At 30.0% G+C, this 17,493-nt stretch overlaps 1 protein-coding gene across 2 annotated transcripts in view; it reads left to right on the top strand.

The window, feature by feature from the left end:
* Positions 1-1,568: 1,568 nt before the first annotated feature.
* Glurb (metabotropic glutamate receptor B) overlaps positions 1,569-17,493 on the top strand; it is a 107,766-nt gene continuing 91,841 nt past the window's right edge. Inside the window, exons 1-2 of one of the 2 annotated variants that reach the window (XM_070312056.1) lie at positions 1,569-1,732; positions 2,415-2,506. The gene's annotated coding sequence lies outside the window, so the exon portion shown is untranslated. Of the gene's footprint in view, positions 1,733-2,235; positions 2,507-17,493 lie in introns of both variants that reach the window. The other variant, XM_070312055.1, reaches the window with a different exon arrangement.

Raw genomic sequence — 17,493 nt, 5'->3', positions numbered from 1 at the left:
TTATATCGTAAGCGGATAATATTGGATCATATAGCATGAATGCAGGTTCATCGATCTTTGAGATAATAATGCTGCTTGCCTTTTTCCTTGAAAGTTCAATTAATAATGATGTTGCGGTTGCGCTTTCGCAACGCTGCGTCAAAGATAAATTCAATAATGAGCATACGAACACTTTATATTATTAAGTCAACTTCTCGCGACAGCTTTTAATCGAATGAACATTATTTAATGATGCGGATATTTAATAGAATTTCGTAATAGTAATATATCTTAATGCGCGTAGCAAATATCGTAACTTCTTTTTAAAATTCGTGTCGAGCAGCGAAATCGACTTCTCTAGCGGTTTATTAAAATCCCACTCGCCACAGAATTCGATAACGTCTGAGCCAAATGCTTTGAAATAAAATATTCCATCGAGCTTTCAAACATACCGTCTTTATATTTTGCGTGGAATCAAAAGTATTTATTTAAAAAATTTTGAAAGAGAGTCTTTCTCTCTCTCTTATTCACAATGTTCTCTTTATTGAGAATTGAAATATTTTAATGGATATTCTATTTTGTAACATTCATAAATCGTTTTGTCTACTTCGAGATAGAATTCTTCAAACAAGCACAATACACACAATACTTCATACAAGATAAAATTCCATATGCAAAACCATTATTATATAAGCGACCTACTATGTTATATAAAATTGTGCATATAAGTCTATATATATTTATAGTTGTGCATAATCAGTCTAGATATATTTTCTGAAATATTTTAATATGTTTTACTTTTTTCGTCTCAATATAGTTAAAGTTCTAAAATACATTGAGAATATTATTTATCGCAATATATTCTTACAATCACCTTACCACCTTGTACTTGAAGCATGCAACATAAATTTTATTAAGAACATCTCAGAGCACAAAAGCACTTAGCTTTTTTAGCTCTTAGAATTTTTGCCTTCCTTCTTAACCCTGTAATCTCTTCTTTTATTCAAGAAATCCATTAATTCCGTTTTAATTTTAGAATCAATGTGTTATATTAAAATATAAAAGGAATATTGCAGCATATCAATTATTAAAATAATTATCAATAATTATGTTTTTAATTCGTAATTAAATTTTAATTATTTAGCAATCAAAAGTAAAGTGCGTTTATATGTATTAAAAATCCACATTAAATTTCACATGTATACAGTTTAAAGAAAATATCAATTGCGTTGTTATACCGAAAAAGAAATTTTTTTAATCACATTTTCTTCATTTGCAAAATCTAATTGACCCGATGCAGATAGGCATGAATAATGTAATTGGTTTCTCTCGACATTAAGAATTAAAGCTGTTGAGGCAATTAACCCGCGACAATCTGCGAAATACAAACCCTTCGATTGACGATCACCCGCGATTGTCGCGTATTTCCCTCAACAATTGATGATATTATCGGTCCGAAAGTCCCATCGCCCCGAATACCCGATAAGAGTACGCGCACCGCGTGGGATGCTGGGAAGAGGGGTTGGTTCAGTTCAAGCCGGCGCCCTCGCTCCACAAGTTCCTTCAGTATACGCGCGTAGCTACATTCGGTTAGACCTTATCTCGCGCGCGTATCGTGCTCGAGAGTCGCATCGCCCTTTGAAAAAAAAAAAAAGAAAAAAATATATCACAAGGGAAATATTTCATCGATTGTCGAATTACCTCTGTGTTTCTCGCTCAGATTTATTCGAGAACAATTTAAATCAACACAATTGTAATTCATCATCCTCTCGAAGTGTTTCTTTTAGTTCCTCAGCTGTAATCCACAACGCTCGTTACGCAAATCGAAATTTAGAAATCTTAACATAGAAAATCCATGTTGCATAGAATTTCGAATAGAATGTACTAATGTAAATTGTCATTTTAAAATTCGCGTTAATAATGGCTGACAATTTCGTAAAAAAGTTTTGTATTAAATATTGTAGTTTATTTCAAAAATCAATTGTTTATTACACACTTCGCACATCGCTTACAATAAATTTAAATTATTTTTTTATCTTATATTATATTAATGTGCAGTGAGAAAATGTTGTTATTACGCAATGCGTAAATCAGTTAATTAAAAAAAAATTATTTTGCAACAAAACTATTATTTTATTGCAAACGGTTACTATCTATTCGTATCTTTCGGGAACAATTGTATCAAGCTGTATAATTTCATTTTTCGAGATTTCGCTTTGACGATATTAGCGAAACATCGTAATTTCCTTATCACAGTTATCAAAGGTTCAATCGATTCCAATTTGCACGAGCTAGCACTACCGTGGCAATATATCTCGGATTCCTCTTTGCTTCTTCCATTACGTTTGATAATGCGCGCCTCAAGAATACTTTCAACGACACCATTCGAAATTTTCTATAAAACAAGAAACACGATCTGTTTGCGCATGTAACAGTTACAAAACGCTTATCCGTACCACGAGGAACAATATAATGCTCTACCGCGGAAGGAGAATGACAACGTTAAGCGGCAAAGTTTAACTTGGGGGTAAGTAGGATCCTGATTACGTTGGATATATAATATAAAGCTTCTGCTCTAACGACTAATTATTAAATATTTTCCTCGCGCACTTTATTAAAAACAAAGTAATAATTGCTTGCGTGTTAACGTAACATAATACCACGCATATTGGCTAAATAAACAAGAATGACGTTAATACTGGTTTAATTTATATACTAGTATATACTGAAATATAGCGTTCCAATTTTCCCACGTGTCAGCGTTGTAACGATTAAATCGCCGCCACGCTGAATTATCTTTATTTTTCTGACTGTGATTTAACTTTTTTCCGAGAACATATAAGATAATTTTGTATGAAATGTATGCGTTTATTGCGTTTTATTTTTTTATATATAGCGGATGCATAAAATATATAAAAAGAATTAAATATCATGAAATATTAGAAAGCAAAAATTTTCCTCGTCAAATATAAAGCAAATTTAAAAGAAATATATATAAATTTGTCCTGTATCAAATAGGGATTCTCTTGCGAAATACTAGAAAGCAAAAATTTTCATCGTCAAATATAAAGCAAATTTAAAAGAAATATATAAATTTGTCCTATCGAATAGGAGTTCTCTTATTCCAATAGCATTTCTTCTTTAAGGACGAATTTCTTATATGTGCCATAAAAAAGAGAAATTTCTCACATTGCTCCTAAAAACATTATCTTAACTACTATTACAAAAACCTGTAACCATCGACCCTTATTTAACCGCCGAAGAAAAAGTCGGTGGCGGAACGACGAACCTTTAGATCTAGGGTGTGCACCCAGGATCGTCGTACATGGCCCTTTACGACCGCAGTAATTCTTTAACGAGACCACGCGCACGCGGGATCTGCTCTTGGTTATCGTAACTTGTAACTTCGTAACATGGCTTTCTCTTACCCTGATGGAGTCACAGTAGCCATATCGGCTAAAGTCCGCTTTGGTCCAGCGGGTTCTCTGTGTGTGTCTCCCATCTAGACTCACCTTTAAATAAGCCGTACGGAAAACATAATTATCAGACATCAACTTATATATGTGCGTAGACTCAGCTACATTCGCATTGTTGCTTTTCTTTTGATTATATGCTTTTTGTCCGACATACACAATATAAAAAGTGCTTCGGAAAAGGCTTTTTTTATATTGGAAGAGATGTAGAGCATGTGTGCATATTCTTAAAAGAAGAAAAAAAAATCAAAAATGTTTTTATGTTTATCGTAACTCGTTATAACTTTCGAAAAATTTTTTCATACCCTATGCAAATACAAAAATTTTCTATATAAAAGGATTTAAAATTTTCTATATAAAGGATCAAAAAGGTATAAGAATTGTCGCATTTTTTTAAAGGAGACTAATAATTTTCAATATAAATGCGCTCTCTCCGATAAAAATACCTAATAGCATTTTCTATGACATGATAATTTTCTATATCACCATCAAAAATGTGAGATATTCGCATATAGAATATAGTTAGTACATTGTTCTCTCTCCTCGCATTGTATGTGTAAAATACTATGAAAAGAAGAAGATACATATAATATTATAGCTGCATGCGTTTGCGCAAAGAGCACTGTGTGTGCCGACAGTGATTTATTGTAACGTTTCACGTAACATACTTTCGAGGAAACTCAACCTTAGATATAGGACTCTTATGATATGCTGACGAAAGAGTTGCACTCTACCTCTTTTCGTCTTCTTCTTTTCGTAATATAAAAGAGAAAAACAAATCGCTGGAAAAATCTAGAAAAGTTTCTCTTCAATAATATAACTTTATACATTTATTACCATTCTTTCACAAATACTTTTAGATAATTTATTTCATAAAGAGTTAAGAGAGACACACGCGTCTGTTGATACGACGAATAACTTTCAACAAATGCAAACTCTTTCGCCAAGTTTACACCAAACTTTCACAGTCAAACTTAATTTTCATTCTTTCCAGTCTACGAATTTTCATCTTCTCGCGAATTCGTATACCGTAACGGATGCGCAGCACGTCGGATTTGTTTTCTCGTTTCGGAAACTGTTAAAATTACAAAGGATTAAAGAATATATTAAGGCAATAGGATATTACTGCGAAACAATAATTGTAGAAAGTTAAGAATTGCCAGAATTGTAATCCTTTTTACGATCAAGTTACTGTTCATAGAATTACATATGAAATTAAAAATTACTTGCCTATCCTGTATAGTACACCTGATATCTTACGAAACGACGTGAATGAATATTCATTTCGACAATATAGAGACAAGAATTACTCCTTGACACAGATCCCAGACTATTGCTTCGCTCTTGAGACGGTCCAGTAGCTATAGAATTGAAGAGACGAGATATAGCGAGAGCGATCTTATAAGAAAATTCGGCCACGCAAAATAATGAATGTAACGATTCGCCGTGATCATAAAAAAAGCATCGTCCCGTGAGCAATTTCGTTAATTCTAACGTTCGCCTAAATTCTAACATTTCCATAAAACGACGAAACGAGAATTTTAATAACGCAATAATGTCTCTCCGGTCACAATTCTTATCGCAAGTAATTATATAAGCTTTCATGCGAGCATAGATTTATGCGAGATAATTTAAATTTATATAAGAAAGCGCAGGCGAAGATACTTTACCTTGTAAAATATCTATCTGTATCTCCTTTAATTTAACCATTCTTCATGAATCTCATAAGTTTTATTTGAATATTCTAAAAATAATTAATGCCATTTCATTTCTTAGTTAGTCTTTACATTTCATACAAGATTTAATTTCAAAATACGTAAAAGACATTCATTTGAAATGTGAGCTCATTTTATGAACAGTACACTACATTTACGCCTTTGAATCAACATTTACGGCGTAGTTTCTTGTTGCTTTCATTACTAAATATTAATATATGGTTGAAATCAACTTCACGATGATGTGACTTTCAAATAATCAATACAACTTAATAAATCTTTCAAACGTTAGTGATAATATCATATCACTGAAATAAACAAATAATAAAATATATCAATAAATAACATTCGGCATATTATCTAGAAATATTAAAATTAAATGTTTAATGTATCGAGAGACATATCCATTGTAATCTATATGTATTATATATTTTGTTAAAACGCGCATTATGAACAGAATAATAATTTATCGTATATTTCCATCATTTTTTGCGCACATAAACTTGCGTTAACATTTTTTAAACTTTATTATGAGCGAAAAATCTGCTGGAAATACTTTTTCTGTGTGCACAAAGAAGCGCCAACTTCATTAGTCGTGACAATGTCAGTTTTAAACAAGTCGGATGCAATTAACTACCGTAGCGATGATCTAAAGGCTTGAACTTATTTATCTGGGTTTTTCTTTTGTAACGTCAAATGTTCAATCAATCCAGAAAATATAATTTTGTTATAATAAAGTTACATATATACGCGCATTTATTAAAAACTCCAATTAAAAACAGATAAATAAAACTATTATTATATTTAATTATAAATGATTGTTAAATTTTCTCGGTTGTCACATATTTCTCCTACTTGTCTATTTATCTCATACGCATACATCTCCCGCAACCACTTTATTAAATTTTTTTTATATTTGAGTCACTCTTTTTATTTCTCATATACACGGTATTTCTCATTGACTCGGTCAACACAGGTTTACCGGCGCTTGAAAAGATGCTTTCTGAAAACGCTGTGAACAAAAAAAATTCATATAAATATGGTACTATAATTCAGAATATTTAAAAAGTATTTAAAATTTTCCAAGATGCAATGCCATGATTTCTCAGCTCTGCTACGGTTTCCTCCTAGATTTTTGTGTTTAAGATATATAAACGGAGATAGATATAAATTACATTCATCGGAAGAAAATGCAAATATAGAAAGCTTTACGTCAAATCTTGGATGTGGTCACACAAATAAAAAAGTCGTATATTTTTTTCCAATTTAATCCAAACTTACAAACATGTATACGATTTATACACGTTGAAATGCATTAAGGCGGAATATAAGTAGTTTTTGAAGATCGTAGCATTGCATCTCTTAAAATTTTAAATATCTCCTCTAAATTTGCTTTTTCTTATCACAAAAATAATTTTATCCTACGCATGAAACAAACTGAATCTTCTCTTTTATTTTCCCAAAACGATTCTTTTTCTCGAGTTTCATAAATTGTTATACTTTCATAAATATCAAAAATTGTTTAAATCACGTTAATAAACTTCTACTTAAAATAACCTATAAAATAAATATTTTTTAAAAATAAGATTGTATCATTCTGTGTGTATATATAAATAGAATATTAATGGTTACCTTTTCTTCTTATAAACTTTTCTAAATCACATTTATAAGGAAAAATATCATTAATCTATAAAAATATTTGTATTCGACTTCATAGCAGAGACTAAGAATTGATGAAATTAAGAATTGATTTCATTTCTCGTGTTATTTGTTTAACCAGTTTCTAACCGATGGACCCGAAATCAACATTTTGTGCCTTAAAATTGGTAAGAGTAAATAATTTCGTATTAATCATCGACCCAGAAAACATGGTTGTATCAAGTTTAACGCAAATCTGTTGAAAATTAGCAGAGTTATTCATGATGCCCATATATGAGTCATTACCAGTGAACTGATTAACTTCTATATTACAATATAATCAAGAGAATGTATTAATAATTAATTCCATATCATATTCTAATATTTTCGATAAAATAAGTACGAAAAAATCTGGATTATTGGGATACAAAGTAATACTATAATGTTTTGTTGTTGTTTGGTGTACGTCAACAATGCAGATAACAAAGAGTCAATTCCGCATTGCCGATGATTATCCATTGGACCTCGAATGTAATAATGGCGGTTTATAATATAATTTTGTGGTAACGCCTCATTTCCGGAAAGGATGTGACATTATTTGAAAATAATTACGTAAACGCGATGAGAGTGCATTCGCGATTAAACTCAAAATTGAAACTACAATGTAGAATTTTCATTACTATCAGATCCCGTTTAAAAGCTTCATGCAATCATCAATTAAAAATTTAATCTAGAAAAAGTCTTGCCCTTTTAAAGATCTTCCTAGTTTGACATTCTGAAAATAATGCAATTTTTGGGAATTTTTTTTAAAGAAAAGTGTAAAACATATTAATTTTAAACTTTGCACGTCTATTAAATAACATTTCAAGTATATCCTGAATTTTTTTCAAACAAAAATATTTGTTTGTTTCGGAGTTATAGTAGTCCAACCAGGGTGTCTCAAAAAAAAATTGTCGTTCGTGACGAACATGATTCCAGCCGTTATAGCCATCTGAAATAAAAAAAATAAAAAAAAACCCAAAAAGATTCTTAATCTATATCATGAGTGTGATTATCGTGTGAACTAGAATAAAAAAAAAATTGAAAAATAAAAAGATAGCAGTCTCAAAAAAAAAAAAAAAAAAAAAAAAAAAAAAAAAAAAAAAAATGGTTTTGTAAATCGCAAAATTCGAATTTTTCTAGTATCGATTTAATTCTATTTCCGAGAATCTAATTCTCGGTCCAAAAAAAGGGACCGAAACGTACACTTTTTGCGATTTTGTCTATCACATAATCAAAATATCAATATAATTACAGCGTTGGTTCTTAATTGCCTTTTATTTCTTTCGTATGATATATTCATAAGAGTCTTTATCAATTAATTTGAATAATATTTATATTATTTTAAATGGCCTCCCCCCTCCCCGTATTGTATAGCGTAGATAATATAATTATTTAAAGAACAAATTCAAAAAAAATATAACACAAAAATCTTCCTTGAATTATTTTACAATGATTTTCTTAGCGGACTACAAAACCACATTTATAATAGATTAATAAATAGCGGTAAATAACAGCATATCTATACATTTTTTGCTTTTTCTGTCGTGATGATGGATTAGAGCTCTTTCTGGATATAGAAAACGTAAATCGTCCGCTTATCCTACATTGGATTTGCACACGAGTTTGCATTCGTTCTGCTTTTGATATCCGACGGCTGCATTGAAATGTTAAATGCTCTTTCTGCGGTAGTTTCATATTGCCAAAAATATTCTATAACATCTTTCATTTTTCATAATTTACGTACAATAAAATATGAAAGTCATATTTCAATCTTATAATTATTTGTATAAACGTTACTTAAAAAAAAAAAAAAAACAATTATTCTCTCTTAATTATATTCTTTTATAAGTAAGAAAACAAATTAGCATCTTTAGTTCACTCTCACGATATCAAGCACTTGGTCTTGAGAAAGATTTATTATCATATTTTGCTGAATATTGTTTGCATTATCAAGTTTTTAAGAGAAATAATTCAACAAAATAACTCTCCCATCGAATAAAATTTTTTATCAAATTTTATTCGATTAACAATGAAGAAAATTTAATGTATCAAATGCTCAAAGATAAACTGATAAATTACATTCCTGAAAGAATTACATTCTATTGAACAGAATTTTTTTTTTCTATGAGAAGAATTTTTAAACGAGATACCATTAAGTTTAATCAAATAAGTTTTTATGTGGCTAAAGCGAGCTCGCGCGTTTTATCTTCCGATCTCTTATTGATTTGCAATTAGATCAATATATTTTCCAACAATTTGAAGTAAAATAAAATCCAATTTAGAATTTATCCTAGTTCTATTGCTCACGAGAAATAATTATAAATATAATTAAAATCGCAAATGTAATTAAAGTTGCGAAAAATTCGAAATAATTTAAGCACTCCATTCGATGGTACAATTTTAAATATAATTCACATCATCGTTTTTTTTTTTTTTCCGGAAATATATATAATTAGTCATAAAACAAAATTTTATTATAAAAATATTTATTAAAAATATTTAAAGAAAAAAAATACAATATATAGATGAATGTTTATAATGTAACATTAATCATATAATCATTATTTTTGCTGTGATAAATAACTACATTTGTGAAAAGAATGTTGAATAAACAAAATTATCGAATAATTGACATTATGAAAGTATTTTTTGACGTAATTAATTGCAAGATAGAAGAAACCTATGATAAAAATACATTATTTACTAACTGATGTTGATAAACAAGTTTTCGTTACATATAACGTAATCGTAATGAACTAATTATTCCCATACTAAACAAAATTAAATTTTTAATTATCTTCTTTTTAGTAGCATACTTCTAATTAATTAATTTAATCAACAACAGCAATTGATAAAAAATAACAGTTAATATTTTTAACGAAATACATAATTAATGATAAAAAAATACAGCTTTGAAACAATTTAATATTAATACATGCGAAGTTATATTTTCGTAAAAACTATTTTTGATTAAAATGTCAAAAGTTTTGCTGACACGTATCCTTTAAAATTATCCCTATCAATTTATTTTTGTAAAAATACTGCAGTATACTACTAACTTATCTTACCAATCTCAAGGATAATCACCCGCTTTTCTGAGCACGAGCCAAGAGAGTAGTTAAAAACAAAAGATAGCTAAATATTGTATATCGCGGAGATTCCCGGAGTACGAGATTAATGCTTGGCATCGGACACTAAATTCCAAGATCGTGCTTCATTTTCGCCACGGATCAGCAGAAAGCTTATATCATATTCTGCGACTTTTTATCAAGCCACCATCGATATTAATCTCACTAGAACTATCTTCTATAAGAAATAAGTACGCGCTTGTGTTATTCGAGGTTGTGTTATTAGCTCTCGCTCTTATCATCCAATGTATCGTTAAGATTCGGGATCATATTAGCGCGGGAGCATCATTCGCAATTTTGTTTTACAGTTTCATAAATTTGTGCATAATATAAATTATATCAGTAAAACATTTGGCGGATAAAAAAATATACAACTTGAATTTTTTAAATATAATCAATTATAATAATACAAAAAAAATAGAGTATATTTTGTACTATTTTGTAATATCCTCGTATACATTAAAGTTTTGCATATTGTTAAACAGTATCTATACGATAAAAATTAAAAAAGCAAAGTAACATAATAAAGCGGAAAAACAAGTTTGTGCTACGAGAATAGGTGAATGACAAATTTCACAAATATTATCAAAATATTTGATCTGGTTAATTAAATTCAACTTATTTTAGCGATATTTAAAAAAATAAATAAATATCTTTTAATGATTATTTTTGCTCTCGCTATTTGTTTATTAATTCAAACTCCAAACAATTGATTATAAAATATTTATAATATTATTTTAGCCAAATGTATCATAAATAATTACGGACATTGCGTATTGTACGGAATAACAGATGAAATCGAAATTTGGAAAATTTGCTCTCTCGTATTGCGAGTGTATAATAATACATGAATAAAGCGAGTAAATGTCTGGAGAAAAATTACGACTCCCAGTAGTGTGTACAGCCATTAGGTTTGAGTTCCTTATAAAAAGCTGTGTAAAATTCTACCTCGTAACTTATTCAATAGCACGGAATTAATGAGTTTCGATATGCTAATGGAATTCCGGTTTTCTCAGCACAACGTTATATAATTCTTCTGTCTGACAGAAACGCTCGCAAAAGTAAATTAAAGAGATTTTTGGGACAATACCTCTACGATTTTGTAACCCTCAGCTGCAATTATGTAACCCATGATGGAATAATTATTCTCGATCAACCAAAGACATGGATTTGACAAAATCTTTTCTCTCTCAAAGAATATAATTTATGTGAAAGCACAAATATTTTTCAACAATATGACAGAGTATGACATCTATTGTTTCTCTAAAGCTAAAATATATAATAATAAATATACATATATTAAAAACGGTGACAAATCTTTATTTCAAAATTCCCGATGTCTGTCCTTAAAAATAACGGAAATTCTTTTGATTATATTATTATAATAAATGTGCACACAATTACAAATTTTCCATTTATTCCATTTATACTTTCCTATACTACGTATACTGCAAGAATTCTTACATTAAAATCCGATAATGCAAATCCTGCGAACACGACCGTCGCATTTTTCAATTACTTTCTCACAATCACATGATCTATATTCGTTTCATGTTTCACCGTCTAACACATTGCCTTTGTTCTTTGAACTGCAATAAACTATCGTAGATTGATCGCAAGACGCTTCTACTTGTGCTTAATAAGGCGAATGAAATGTTCAATGGCAAAGAAATAGATCTCCTTTCTTTCGAAACTAGCAGACAATCTTCTCGCTTTTCGATGGACCATGATACAATGGCATCAAAAGAGAAACATTCGAAAACTGCGGACGTTTAAAAACTCGGTCACACACAAAGCTGGTCAATAAATTGGATTATAAAAAATAAATAATATTTGAAAAACAATTTATAGAAAAAATCAAGATTTAAAAATTCAATTTATTATTTGTTAATATAATACAGAAAGACGTATACATTAAAAATAAGAGATTTCTATAAAGAAATATTTTACCCAATCCCTCTCTCTCTCTCTCTCTCTCTTTGTGGTGACGTTAATTAATTAAAATCCAAGCCTGCAATATTCCAAACTGTATTTACAATATCCAGAACGGCTTTTTATTCGGAAGCTTTAATTATTTTACAGATTTATCAGAATAAATCTCGAATATTAAAGAAAAACGTGACACGTCCATCGAATAATATCGTTGTAAATAATTTTGAATTTTCAATGTGCAATATTGATTACCGTCGATTTTATTAGCCAATTATTTATTTGGTTTGTACGCACCTTTTAATGCACCGTTAACATTTTACATCGAATAATGTTGTTTCACGCAAAAGGAAATATTTTCACAACTATCGTCATTAAAATAAATTCTTCAAAAACTATCGTTTCTAGAGAGAAGGTACTCACGAAATATATTCGAATATACGAAGGAACGATATATCTAACGTTTGTGAAAGAACAGAAGTATCGATTGAATCTATATATAGATGATGCCGATTTTATTTGCAGCCATTTACGTTCACGCGCGAAAGATTTTTGACGATAACACTTCTCGCTTACGTCCCATATTATTTGTAGCGCACATACTTGAAAAATAATAGATGAGAAACAACATACATAATAAAATTTGCGTATAAACTAATATTCTATTATTCCCACGAGATTGTATATAGATCGACAATTCGCATTTCGTGTAAATACGACGTCTAATGCATTCGATGCATCAAATTAGCATCATATGCATCAGATCCATAAATGTATGCTCGGAACAAGCAATTTAACGGATGACATTGATGCGTCATAGTTCACTGCGTTTTGCTCTCCCCATCTGGATATAAAACATATGATGGATGAGAACACAATTCGATCTTGCATTAATCAAAACTGATGCCAATATAAGATAAAGATTAAATATATATTAAACGCATATTAGGCATTAGAGTGAGAGAAATGTCGCGAATCGTGATCGAAACAAAGCGGAGACACGTAAAAAAAAAATCTTATCTCATAGGGTAATTTTTACTGAGCGAAGTCTTTTATACTGCGTAGCGACATTTACCCAATTTCCATTTTGGAGCATCTCCTCTCGTATTCTCTAATAGTGATCTTCCGATTGTATGCCGTGTTCTTTAACTAAATCGTCGGCTTTTACGACAAAGTCTTTATATGCAGATTTCGCCGAACAAAAAAGACTCTGCTTTTGTGATCACAGCATTATGTTGAAGTAATGTCCCATGTTTTTTTTTTCAAAAACGTCGATCGATAAAATTATCCATTCAAGGGAATCATCTAGATTTTCATAATTGATCTCTCCTTACATTTTCAATCGCTATAAAAATAGGTAATTCTCGAATTCAGCCCAACAATATAAATTTCAAGAATCTTTTAAAAGACGTCTTATCTTTACGTTTAGAAATTATTCTTCTGTATGTAAATGTTGAGAAAGTAGATGTAATATATTTGAGTTAAAAATCTCTTCTATACCATTGTTTTTTTTTGGCGCAGAAAAAAATCTCTATCTCCGTTTCACATACCTACCTCGCGATATGTCGTCGCGACAGTCTAACAACTTTCATAAGCGAAACGGCGCCTCTCGTCTTAAAACGAGACTATAAGTCGCGCAACAGGCGTTGTTGTCATCGTGTATAATAAACTCACTATTGCGCGTTCTGCACGTAAAAGGAAAAAGAATTTTTGTATATATAAAATTCTATAACTTTATGCATTAAAACGCAAATCAAATATCAATAATGTAAATTGGCATACTTGCACCATATTAAAATGCAGTATAGTATTAGTTTCGAATAATAGACAATACAAAAAAAAATATACAAAAAAGAAACGAAAAAAAATTTATGAAGAAGGTATCACAGCTATCTATTGAACATTAAAATCTTGTAATTTTATATTATAAAAATGCTTAATACAATATACAATACAAAATAATATGTTACAAAGTTGCATGTTTCAGTTTCATCGCTAATCAAATAAACATGTTCTCACGTAAACGGTGGACAAGGGCGAACGGTAGATGTAGGATTAATTATTCAAGACCTAACAAATTATCTTATATAAGCTCCATAGAAAATTCCTAGCGTTTCACCAAGATTGCTAAAACTTTAACGATATGTATGTTGGAATAATACACTCTGCAAATAATGTTCATACCATAATGTTTATTATCGATCGTATAGTAATAATGTTTGTAAAATCTTGTATTGTACACACATATACACGTATATATACATACATACATATATATATATATATATATATTTATTTATTTATTAAATAAATAATTTTTTTACTTTATTTATTTATTTTAACATCTTTTTGTTCATCTCAAGTTAACATCAGTGTTGCGTCTTGCAATTTAAGAAAAAAAGACATTTGAAAATTGAGACGTAATGACTGAATATTTTTACATTTTTATTATGCTTTGAAATAGTTCTTATTAACTAAAATCTGACCCACTTCTTTAATAAGATTATATCATTTGGATTATTGCAGTCGTGTTTGCGAGTAAAGTTTTAGAAATTTCCCACGGTAATCTAGCCAGACGCGTAGACATCTAAATTAACGAGGGTCAAGACAAGATATTAAGGGAATTTGTAATAATAATTCGCCCCAAATACCCGCCAGCTCCTCACATTTCTGCAAATGTGAGAGAACAAAAAGCAAAAAATAAAGCAAAGGCAACCCTCACAGTAAATCATTAAAAATATTTTTTTTTCTCCTATTTTATTGTTCGTATTATAGTAAATAATCTTATATATATGTATAAAGAGCAATTTTGTCATATTTTATTGTTACATGCGTAACAATACTTACTTCATATATATATATATATTCTGAAACCCGTAGAAAGTAAGTATTGTTATGCACAAAATAACAAAATGTAACAAAACTGCTCAAAAATTAGAAATATATATGACACATAAAAGCTTTTTCCAAATTACATATTTTACTTTGTAATAAATGATATGTTATTAATTTAAAAAAAGATAGATAGAAAAACAAATTAAACTTTAAAATATCCAATTTCTTTTCTGTATAATTTTTTCCAAAGTTTGTATCATATTTTCCAGGAAGACTTTTACATGTTATCTTTTACGTTTTTTCTATATAAAAATTCCAATAATTTTAATAATCATGTTCAAAAAAATCCTTACGTCATGTATGGAATTTTAATTCGTATGAATTCTTAATAGAGGAATGAAAAATGAGTTCTATCATTTCGCTCTCAGCTTTCAAATACTAAGATTTTGATATAAATTAATTATCCGAGTGATATGTATTATAAATGAATCGTTCGAATTAGTGTTACGGAAATTTTCGATATATGCAAGTAATATGCAAAAGAATCGACGCTGCATAAAGTTTCGAATTACACGTTAAGTGAAAAAAATCGTACAATAACGTTACATGAATATGAGTATTTAATTGATGGTCATTACGTACTTGGGCCCCATTATGATTATCCTTAGATTAAAAGCATGCCGCTGTATCGACAATGCTAAGCTATTAGTCGTGCAATAATTCAAACTAGCGCGTAGTTGTAAGCCCTCTCGTCGCTCAAATCAGTTCAAATCACCGGTAAATCTATCTACCGTAAACGAGAGCGAGCACGTCTCCGATCGTCCACAGTTGATACAGAAACAAAAAGCAAATAGTCCGCTAAACGAATAATCCGGCTAACAATTCTCGATTATATAACAGATGATCCAAGGAGAGATTTATGTCTATAAATAAATCGCGCATACCATATTTCTTCGATAAACTTCAATGTTCCTCGGCTCGCTTGAAAATGACGTTACTCCGCCAAGGGACAAAGGATGTTCCATGTATCAACACTATGTGGTATAGACATCGATGCATATACAAAGGGCTGTGTTATGCATTAACGAAACTGCGACAGGTGCCTTAAAGCCTATACATATACGAGCGAAATACAATCGCTTTATAATACGGTAACGATGCAACGTCATCGATCATTTTCGTGAAATGCGGTCACGAGATTCTCTCTCGCGTGTGTCAAGATCTTACGCTAAAGATATTAAATTGTCACTTGCTATGCATCACTGCATCTGTAGACGACATTCGTCGTCGAGAGAGTGCGGATAATAATTCATTAATTAAATGACGTATGAGTGAATTTAGATCTACACTTGCTGTTATAATAATGCTAGAAGCGAGGTGACAAATTGAATTTCCTGTGACATATTACGTTCTTAGAAAAGCAGCTGTAGTTCCTTTTAAACAAAAAATTGTGACATTATATTTGTTAAAATTTATAAAACATTTTATATTATCATAATATATTGTGAGACAAAATAAGATATGGTTAAGCTGATTATTGATTAACTAATTAAAATCTCTTAACAAAATATAATATTATTAAAGACGACAGAATAATTATTATCTCTTCTTGGCAAGAAAAAAATAATGTACTAAGAAAGAACTGAGAGCGTGTTCAAATTTCTCTATCTAAAAAAGGCATGTTATGTCGATACAAAGTCTCGAAATGTATTGTTGCCTCTTTTCCGATGCTGATTGGTTGTTTCGCTTGTGCGCTGCGACTTGCCCCATTCGTGTTATTTGCAACTGTCAAATCATGAAAATTTTGACAGTTTGACAATTTGAATTTATATTTTATATCCGCATCCTATACATATTATCTAATAAATTTCTTATGAGCAATATATGCATCTTGGAAATAATTAACTACGTTGATCAAACAACATTTTCAATCGGAAAGTGACTCTCATTTAATTTACATCTATCTCCCGCGGCGATACTTTGACAAAGACCTACCTAGCCTGCGCAACTTCCTTTAAGGCGTGAATATACGCTCGCAGCGATATCTGCAGCGTTCCATTCTACATTCGACATCGTAAACAAGGATTCACTTTATAGTTTCACATTCGCGGGATTTGCGGCAGGCGGATGAACGTGAAATATTGGAAAAAAAAAAAGAGATTTTTTCCGTTTTTAGAAAAAGTTTTTGTCTCATTAGAGGATACATTAGAGATTAAACGGTTTACCAATCACGTTAGAAATCAAATAAACAAATTAAGAGAGCATACCCATTTGAAAAATCGAAAAATCAGTATATTTTCTAGATATTTTTGCGAAACGACTTGATAAAAATTTTTCATTCTTTTACCATATTAAGACAATATTACTAACTACATAAATAAAAATTCTCAGTTAAAAAGAATTTATTTTTTAAGTTATGGAGATATTAGGCAGAGCCATATTTTACGTGGCTGCATGGTGTGCATGAAAACGTACGTAGATCAAAATCGGAAATCAAAAATACAACCTTTTTTTATTAAACATATTAAAATAGTTATCTGCTATCCAAGCGTTTTTTTCAAAAATGTAGAAAATGTACTCATTTTTCGAAAGTTTAAATAAGTATGCCCCCTTAAAAAAAGATAGAAAAAAGAAAAATATATAAAAAACAATTTCTCTCTTAACGTACGAACGTGTAATGAACAGTTGTAGCGATGAACTTTCAAAGGAAAAAAAAAAAAAAAGATAAATTTTTCGAGTACATCGATAAGCAAA

Source organism: Polyergus mexicanus, unplaced genomic scaffold (genome assembly GCF_030449975.1).
Source record: "Polyergus mexicanus isolate NDT 795.1 unplaced genomic scaffold, iyPolMexi1.0 SCAF_21, whole genome shotgun sequence".
NCBI classification, from domain to species: Eukaryota; Metazoa; Arthropoda; class Insecta; order Hymenoptera; family Formicidae; genus Polyergus; species Polyergus mexicanus.
Note: the sequence above shows the minus strand (reverse complement) of the source record. Positions and strands in the feature narration are given on the sequence as shown.